Source organism: Macrotis lagotis, chromosome 8 (genome assembly GCF_037893015.1).
Source record: "Macrotis lagotis isolate mMagLag1 chromosome 8, bilby.v1.9.chrom.fasta, whole genome shotgun sequence".
NCBI lineage: Eukaryota > Metazoa > Chordata > Mammalia > Peramelemorphia > Peramelidae > Macrotis > Macrotis lagotis.
Genome location: NC_133665.1, coordinates 73,301,213 through 73,311,498, shown reverse-complemented (window position 1 = coordinate 73,311,498; position 10,286 = coordinate 73,301,213). Strand labels below are relative to the sequence as shown.

The 10,286-nt window shown below is 37.0% G+C and overlaps 1 pseudogene; it reads left to right on the top strand.

Moving 5' to 3' along the window:
* Window positions 1–1,517: 1,517 nt before the first annotated feature.
* LOC141496482 (phosphoglucomutase-1-like) lies at window positions 1,518–3,429 on the top strand (annotated as a pseudogene).
* Window positions 3,430–10,286: the final 6,857 nt, after the last annotated feature.

The following is a 10,286-nucleotide window of genomic DNA, read 5'->3' as shown; positions in this document are numbered from 1 at the left end:
TTGAGAGAAATAGGAAAAGCAGATGACAAGATGGGAACAGTAGCTTTAAGAGTGTTTAGCCTAATATAGCACTTTAATTTTTACAAAATACTTTAGAAACATTATCTCTTCAAATTCTCATAACATCTTTCTTTGGTATGGACTATTTCTATCATCTTCATTTTACAGAAAAGGAAATTAAGGTTCTGAGAGTTTAAATATTTTGTCAAGTGTTACAAATCTATTTTTGTCATTGTTTAGTTGTTTCAGTCATGACTGACTCTCTAAGACCTCCTTTAGGTTTCCTAGAAAAAGATACAGAAATGGTTTACCATTTCCTTCTGCAGCTCCTTTTACAGATGAGGACACTGGAAGTGACTTGCCTAGGGTCATATGAATAATGTTTGAAACTAGATTTGAAATGAGGAAGACAAGTCATGTTATTCGTGCACCAAATGCATATACCAGTCTGAAGCCAAATGATCTTCTGAGGTCTAAGAATATCCGTTCTTCATCCATATATGTTTTGGAACTTCCTCCAGATGCATGGTTCTAATTTACAAATTTTAATGCCACCATTATGTAGGCAGCCTACAATGTTAAGATTACAGGCATGCACAACACCATTGAATGACTTAATTGCTTTACAGAAATGTTAGTCTGAAGCACCAGACATTTTCCTGCTTTTGAGCATAGCAAATTTAAGAATTGGAAAAGCACAGCAGTTCTCGGAGAGCATTAAAAAGAAGCAAGAAAGACAGCATTAGTTCATTTTGCTTTCAAGGGTGAGTCATTCACCCTGTGCCACTGCTGAAGTGAAACATTTTTATTGATTTGCAGATTAAGAATCCATTTAAAAAGTGATAAATCAATCCTTCTCTTCAACCATACCCCTAGCCCGTGCAGGAACATGAAAGTAATCACCAGTGTTTGACGAAAACTTACTTGACTTGTGCTTCTCAATGAGGGAGAAACTTTGGCACATAATGAAGGTTCTGTGCCTTTGAATGACTACAAGTCAGAGAATTTCCATTATAAATCAACACATTGATATCCTGAAGCCTGCAGGTGGGATAAAGTCCACAATGTTTATTAAATTTAATTATCATTGAATTTGAATGTCAAAGTATAAAGAGGATTCTGGGAAAATAGTGAAGTAAGTCAGAAAACTTTTGGCTTTTCAAATTAAACACACAGAAACCCACACAGATAAACAGACACACAGACATACAAACACACATACACACACACACACACACACACACACACTCTTGTGGGCAGACTTTTGATCTGACTAAAATGCAAACATCTCCAGGCTGGCTCTGGCAGAATCAAGAAGTAAGTGGAGATGCTGCCTCAGTGTTAGAAACTCTTTTTTTAAAGAAAATATAAGGGAGAATTATATGGCCATCCTTGGCCCAGAGCAGTATCTGAGATGGGAGTGTGGGGCATCCAGGTCAGGCCAGGCAGCAGCAGCAGCGGCACTAGTAGTAGTAGTAGTAGTAGTAGTATGGTCTGAGGCAGCTGCTTCAGTAGCAATGGCATCAACAACCCCCAGGGCGCCCACCATGATGCAGATTGTCAAGATGCAGACTAAGGTGTACCCGGATCAGAAACCCAGCACTGGTGTGCTACACAAGAGGGTCTAGGTCTTCCAAGAGAGCACCCACTACTTGAGAACTTCATCCAGAGCAACCTGGCCATGGTGTAACCAACAAGGGTCACCCAAGGCCATGCTGGCGATTGGTGAGGGGTGAGGGTGAATGACAGCCACTTCTATAGGAAGAGGCCAGCCAGCTCACCCTGAACATCACTGTGCCCAATGGGATTGGAAGATTAGTGACTGGAAAAAATGACTTTCCCTCCACCTTGGATGTATCCTGTGTCATTAGAAAAAGCAAAGCCATTGGCAGGATCATTCTGACAGCCAGACAAGATCCCAATGACCCTAATGGAGACTTCTCAATCAAGTTCAATATCTCCATCTTCATCCAGGATCAGGAGAGTATAGCTTTGAAGCTGCCTTTGATGGAAATGGAGATTGAAACATGATTCCTGAAAACAGGATTTCTTCCTTAACCCTTCAGACTCTGTGACTGTCACTGCTGCCAACATCTTCAGTATTTTCTACCCTCAGGGATTTTGCCTGAAGCATGTCCACCAGTGGGGCTCTGGAAAGGGTGACCAACTCTACAAAAAATCACTTTGTATGAAACTCCAATGGATTGGAAGTTTTGGGGGAATCTGAGGGATGCAAACATCCCCTTTGAGGAGGACAAACTTCAGCATGGGCTCTGACCACATCCATGAGAATGACAGCCTATGGGTGGGCCTGGCTGGCTCTCCATTATCACCAACTGCAAAGTGTGGAAGTCATCCTGAAGGATCACTGGCAGAAGTTTGGGCAGAATTTTTTTACCATATGATTATCAAAAGGTGCACTCAGTGTGCTTAACAAAATGATGACGGAATTGAAGACCCTCATGTTCCTGTCAGTTGCCCCTTTGTGAGCAAGAAGTTTTCAGTGGAGGACAAAGTTTACACCATGGAGAAAGCAGACAACTTTGAATACAGCAAGTCAGTGGATGGAAACATTTCAAGACACGAAGGCTTAAAGATCATTTTTACCCGTGATTCTCAAATTATTTTCTGACTAAGTAGAACATGCATTGCAGGAATCATGATTTGACTGTACATTGATAGTTATGAAAAGGATGCTCCCAAGACATAACAGGATACCAAAGTCATGCTGACCCCCCCCCATTTGCATTACCCTGAAGGTCTCCCAGCTCTGGAAAAGAATCAGCCACTATTGTCTTCTCATAAGTTCCTATCTTGAAATGTATAGCTTATCACACCAAGGCCTCCTTGCTAGGTGGTTTTACGAACAAAATAAAGTTTTGTTTTTACTCAGACTTCTTGTTATCAATGCCCCCCCCCCCAAGATATTAATGTATGTTGACAAGGTACTAAAAATTTAAAAAAATGGAAGCCATGGTACTGTAGGAGTGAGTCTTTTCATTGCTTGGCCTCCTTTTATGACCTACTGATGAAGTAGGATGGTGTATTGGGTAGAAAATTCGACTTGGAGGCAGAGAGGTTCTGAGTTTAAATCCTACCTCTGATATTTACTAACCGGGTGACCCTGGACAAGTCCTTTCCTCTCTCAAGGTCTCAAGTCCTCCCCTGGTCCTCATCTGCAAAATCCTAGGTGGGAAGTGACATCCCCTGATGAAGGGACTTTGTACACCAGGGAGTTCCTACTAGTATAAAAACAAGCTCTTTTAATCATTCCAGCATACTTGTGTATGGGATCATAGATCAAAACAGAAAAGAACCCCTGGTGATGATCCAGTCCATGACCCTCATATTACAAGTGAAGAAATTGAGACTCAGAATAGACTGTACAACAGGATACATGGCAATCCTACTTTTGCATTGGAGCACTAATGAAAGAGTACAGATATGAATGTGTGATCAAAATGGGGTAGCTTTGCATCTATAGCCTGTTATCAAAACTTCAAGATCCTTCATAGGTATATTTTCACATGTTTACCATAGAGAAAAGTAGAGTGTACTGGCCAGATTTATTTTCTTAACTATAAAATTAGAAGGATCAACAGGCATTTATTAGGAATTCATTCATGCAAGGAACTGTATTTATGCAATGAAGAGAACAAAAAATAAAAAGGAAGAATTATCACAACAAAGACCCCAAGGAGCTTTCATTCTACTTGAAAACTTTAGCTCTAGATCCTATTTTCCAAAAAAATCTTGATTTCCTTAAGTAAGCTTTTCACATATTTGTGGATTTTATGATATGTTCTTTGACCAACTGATTCTTTAGAATTTCTCTATTCAGGCTCCATTTGAGCCTGTATCTTTTTTCTCCAAAGACTATACCATTAATGTGCAAGCTCTCATCAGCTTTAACAAACTAGAAAGGCTTCCCCTAGGGTTCCATAATGGACTGTGTTTCTATGATCAGATAACAAGCTTCACAAGTATAAAATAATAATTAAATGATATATTTTTCAGGCACAAAGTTGCTCCTGAAATGTGGAAGATCTTTGATCTGCCTTGGTTGAGAGAATAGCCATTTTATGGATATCGTAGATATTTGAAATTATCAAAATAAAAGTGGTTTCAGAATGAGTATATAAGGAGCTACTGATATAGCTTTTATAGTCTGAATTCATATAGGGGAAATTGTCCCCATTTTCTAATATCAAAAGTTTTAGAAATGCATTGAATTATTTTTATCATGAAGTTTAAAAGGAGACTAGATAGCATCCTAGATTTTGATAAGAAAGAAGCTTTTGCAGTTTTCTGTCCTCTCATATATAAGATGAAGATGAGATCTATAGAAATTATATGATTTATCCAAGGTTTTACAGATGTAAGTAGCAGAATAGAGATTTGTACCCTGCTCCCCTAAGAATCGAAATGTAGCACTTCATCATACCAAGGGTTTAGTTTCTATAATCATGCATAATGGTGATATATTGCCTTATAGAGTCAGTCATTCAAGTAGTATTTATTAAGTACCAAGTATGCTCCAGAAACTGGTACTAAGAGCTATGAATAGAAAGAAATATATCACCCCCTCAAAAAAAAAGAATCACTGCTCTCAAGGAGTTCACAGCCTAATTGGAGAGACAATATCCAAACAATTATATATAAGCAAGATCTACACAGAATTAATTGGAAGTAATCTCAGAAAGAAGGCCCTAGGATAAAGGAATACTGGGGAAATCTTGTAGAAGCTAAGACTTTAACCAACACTTGAATGAAACCAGGGAAATCAGTAGGTAGAAATAAGGATGGAAAAAGTGCCAGGCATGAGTATGACTGATGAAAACACTCAGAATCAGAAGATTTAGTGTTATTTGCAAGAAACAGCAGGGAGGACAGCACCACTGGATCACAGAATACTTGGCAGTAAGTGAAGTGTAAGATTGGAAATGTTGAAAGGGGTTAGATTATGAAGGACTTTAAAAAAAGGATATTTATTTTATTCTGGAGGCAACATGGAACAACTAGAGTTTACTTAATCAATTTGATAGTTGAGTTGAGGACAGAATTGAGGGGAGAGATTTGAGGCAAGAATACAAATCAGAGGACTACTTCAGTGTTCAAGTATGAAGTAAAGAGGGTCTTCCCCTCCAAAAAATAGTGAGAATATCACAGACATAAATGTGTATATTCAAGATATTATAAAGGTAGAAATAGAAAGGATTGCATATGACAATTGACTAGGGATGAGTAGTGAAAAATTGAAAAATTCAAAATAGCACCAAGATTGTGAACTTGGATGGATGGAGAAATGGTGGTACCCTTGATAGAAATAGGGAATTTAGGAAGTAGAGGGCTTGGGGAGAAAAGACAGTGAGTGTAGGTTTTTTCCCAATTTATTGTTCATTTTTTGTGATATTTTTCTTTTTTTAATTTTGAGTTCAAATTCTCTCCCTCCCCCCATATCCCAAGAAAGTAAACAATATATAAATCATTGATGTGAAATCATGTAAAACACATTTCCATATCAGCTATTTCACACAAAAGAGCAATTAAATTATACCTCAATTTGCAAAGAGAGTTCATTAGTACTCTCTCTGAAGGTGAATAGCATTTTTCCATCATGCATGAGTCCTTTGGAATTGTCTTGGATCTTTGTATTAATTATAGTAACCAAGTCTTTCACAGCTGATCATCATTTCAACGTTGTTGTCACTGTATTCAATGATCTCTCACTTTTCATTTTATTTGTATTAGTTCATATAGGTCTCCCAGGTTTTTCTAACACCACTTCTCTCAACACTTCTTATAATGTAATAATACTCTATCATAATCATATGCCACAACTTCTTCTGTGATTTCCCAAGAAATAAGCACCCCTTCATGGTCCAATTCTTTGTCACCATAAGAGCTGCTATAAATATTTTTGTTTCTATAGATCCTTTTCCTTTCTCTTTGATCTCCTTGAGGGACAGACCTATACACAGTTTTATAGTCCTTTGGACATAATTGCAGATTGTTCTGCAGCAATGGTTGGTCCACTTCACTAATCCAACAACAGTTCATCAATAAACCTACTTTCCCTCAACCTTCTGAAAGTTTTTCATTTTCAATAGTATGTACTGGTACTTCAGAGTTGTTTTAATTTGCTTTTCAATGAGCAAAGTTTTAGATATGTTGAGAAAAAGACTTCTCCAAGACATCAAGTTTGAGATGTCAAAAAGACAAATGAAATTGTGAGATGAGATCAGGAGTGACATTAGGTTAGACAAGTAAAATTTGAGCACCTTTAGCATAAAAATGATAAAAGAAACTGCTGGAACTGATGAGACCACAATGAAATCATTTTCAAAAAACAGAAGAGAGGGGTTAGGAAAGAATATTGGGGCACAACTCTAGTGAGCATGCATGGCAGATTGAAGATCCAGTACAGGAGGCAGAGAAGAGCAGTCAGATAGGGAGAGAGACAACCAAGACAGAGTTTTGTTTAAACAAATACTAAAAAAAAGTAAAGAACGGAAAATATCAAGAAGAAGATGATTGGTAGGCTCAAAAGCAGGAGATGTCAAGTAGGATGAAACGTGACATAAATTTAACAATTAAGAGATCATTACTAACTGGAGATAGAAAACTAAACTAAATGTTAAGAAGAAAATGAGTGGAAAGGAAATGGAGGGTCCTACCGTAAACTGCCTGCCTAAAGAGTTTAGCCATAAAAAAGAGGAGACATATAGGATGGTGGTATTTAGCAAAGACAGACACATCAAGTGAAAGGTTGTTTTGCTGTTGTTGGTGATGATGGTTTTGGTGCTGTTAGTGATTTCTTTTTGTCTTTTGAATAAAGATGGAATGAGCATGTTTGTAAACAGAGAAATAATCAGTAAAGAGACAACTTTGGAAGATTAAGAGAGTAGGAATGTCAGAGTGAAATTTGGTGAAGGTGAGATGTGATGGAATCACTAGCACATGTAGAAGTGACTTTCACAAGGAGAAGAGTCATATATTTATGTGAAACAGGAATAAAAAGAAAAGCTAGTTGAAGAAGCTTTCTGCAAGGGGAAAAAAGACATTATTTTAGTGTAATATTAAAGAATTTAGCTGAGAATGTAAAAGGATGTGGAAGTTTAGGAAGTTTAAGAAGGGATCAAAAGATTTTAGAAAAGTTGTCATTAGTGAATTGTATGTTTTCATCCACAAAAATTTTGACGTAACAAGTCATTGCTTAGGTTGAATGCTTGGCAATAATTTGAAATATTGTGATTAAAGAAAATCATTAAAGAAAGTTAAAGGCAGCTAATTGGAACAGTGGATAGATCACTAGGCCTGAAGTCAGGAGGATCTGAGTTCAAATCGGACCTCAGACACTTGATAATTACCTAGCTCTATGACTCTGGGTAAGTCACTTAACCCCATTGCCTTGCAAAAAGCAAAAAAAACCAAAACAAACAAAAAGGGAAGTTAAAGAAAATAATCAGGGGTGGCTAGGTGGCACAGTGGATAGAGCACTGGCCCTGGAGCCAGGAGTACCTGAGTTCAAATCTGGCCTCAGACACTTAATAATTACCTAGCTGTGTGACCTTGGGCAAGCCACTTAACCCTATTTGCCTTACAAAAAAAAAACATATAGCAAATGTAAAAGTTAGAGTGGAAAGGGATGTAGTCCAGTTATTTCATTTTAGATGAGCTCAAAGGGACCAATTCTGTAAGCTCATCTCAAAGATATGGCATGGCTGTAGCATGAGTCATGCCTTGTTTGATCTTAATCTCACAGGTCAAAATCCTTGGAAAGCAATTGAAATGGTTGACCTTATTTATTTCACAGCTTACATATTCTTATCTCCTACAAACTTCAATGGGAATTATGTGAAAGTCTAGAAATTGTCCTCATAAGTTATTTAGTTAATCAGATCTTCTAGGTTCTATTTGGGTCAAGCAGTGGTTAGCTTATCTTATCTACAGATCACCTTACAAATCTTGCTTATATCTTATTGTATAATTTTCTTTTTAAAATACTTGTTTCTGGGCAGCTAGGTGGCACACTGGTCCTGGAGTCAGGAGTACCGGAGTTCAAATCCAACCTCAGATACTTAATAATTATCTAACTGTGCAGCCTTGGGCAAGCCACTTAACCCCATTTACCTTGCAAAAACATAAACAAAACTTGTTTCTGTATTTCAAAGAATATTCTTTTAAAATGGCACACAAAATTCCTTAAATTTGAGGGCTTCTATTTAGAGTAGAACATACTTCCCAAGACCCATAGAAATTTTTCAGTCCAAAACATAGAAAATATATTAAATATAACAGACAAGCTAATTGTCAGAGAACTGCATTCTTTAGGAGAAGATTACTTTTAAGAATATGTAGGGAGAAGCTGAACTTATGACTTGTAAGCACAAATGAGAAAAAGCAGGAATAAATCAGCCAACTCTCAATAAGCATTTATTAAGTGCTTAATGTGTGCCACGTACTTTATTTAGGACTAGGAATATAAATACAAGCATAAAGATATTCCTTGTCCTCAAGGTTGTTTTTTAAAGGTAAAGGCAATACATCAAAGAAGGTCCCAAAAGGAGGGTTGAGAGGGAAGAAAGATGTAAGGGTTCCAGGGATATGGTAGGGAAAGAACAGAGTTCATCCTGGAAGGTTTGAAAATGGTCAACTTAATAACTTCTTAAATGGATGTTCTGAAAGGAGCTATCCAATCAGAATTATAGGGTTGATCACTTTGTGGATGCAGTAAAAGATGTGAAAATATATCATTTTGAGGAGATTCTATATATCTTTCTGATCTCATTGATGACCATGCACCATTCATGACTTTTTTGTTGTGAGGCTTCTGTATGTGTCCTTCTGCAAAACCTTCAGAATTTGAAGAACCTTCTTCTAGGCTATTACATTTTTGTTGCTTTCATTGTATGATATTATTTAATCAGTCAGCAAGGATTTATTAGGCATCACTGGTTTAGAAAGAAAGACAAAAATCATCCCTGTGTTCCAGGAACTACAAGTCTTCCTGGAGAAAACAAATTTTAAATAACTGCATACATAGGAGATATCTACAGAGTAGATATTTCATAAGAGAATAGTCTAGTCACTGCAAAGGACAGAAGAAAGGTGAGATTGAGCTGAGGCAAGGAAGTTAAAATTTCCAATTTATAGGAATGAGAATCAATGTAAAGGCATTAAGATATGAAAAGAGAGTAGAGTTGGAGAAGCTGTAATATGACCACTGTTTCTGAACTGTAGAATTTGTGGATAGAAAGGCAGTATGGGGAAGGTTCAAGTTAGGCTCTAAATGACAAAAAAGAGGAATTTATATTTGATCTTAGAAGTAATAGAAAACCACTGGAGCACATTGAGTATGGTTAAATCTTCATCTTAGAAAAAATTATATTGGGATATGAGCAGAGAATGAATTGAGGTAGGAAGGGATTTGAGTCAGGGCCCCAGTTAGAAGGGCATTGCAGGAGTCTAGGTGACAGGTAATGAGGACTCAGACTAGGATAGGGGCAGACAGGGGAAGAATATAAATTTTGTTGGAAAGATAGAAACAATCACAAAATATACTATTCATTAGATTGGATATTCAGAGGGAATGAATGTAAGGAGTTTCAATGACACTGAAATTGTGAAGAAGATGGTTTTACTTTTGATGGTAACAGGAAATGTAGGAAGAAGGAAAAGGTTTTAGGGAAAGATAGTTTGCAGGCAAAGAAAGTTCTGACTTTGATATGATAGAGTATATAAATTAAATAAATCTAAGAAATATGATGAATACCTCAGCAGAAACTAGTACTGAATATATAGATCTGGGAATTTTTGTAGAAATAGAAACTGAACCCCTGAAAATAGATGAGATCACCGAATAAGATAGTATGAAACAAAATAAGAAGGGATAAGAGGGACAAACTTTGGGAGTTTCTCATATTTTAGTAAAAATATGGGTAAAGCATCAGCAAAGAAGAGTGAAAAGGAGCAGTATGGGACATGAGAACCAGGAGAGGGAGCAGGAAGTATCATGAAAATCTAGAGAAGAGAGTGATCCAGGAGAAAAGGCAAGTTCAATGATGCAGAGAAATCAAGGAAGTTCATGAATGAAAAAAAAATCATTGGGTTTTTCAACTATAAGATCACTCATAACTTTAGAGACAGCTTCACTTGAATAAACCAGTTAGAAACCCACTTGCAGAGAATTCAGAAGATAGTGTTGAAGACCTGGATAACAATTTCTCAAGGAATTTGGCATCAAGGGCAAGATGAGATATAGGACTAAGAAGAAAGGAAAGATT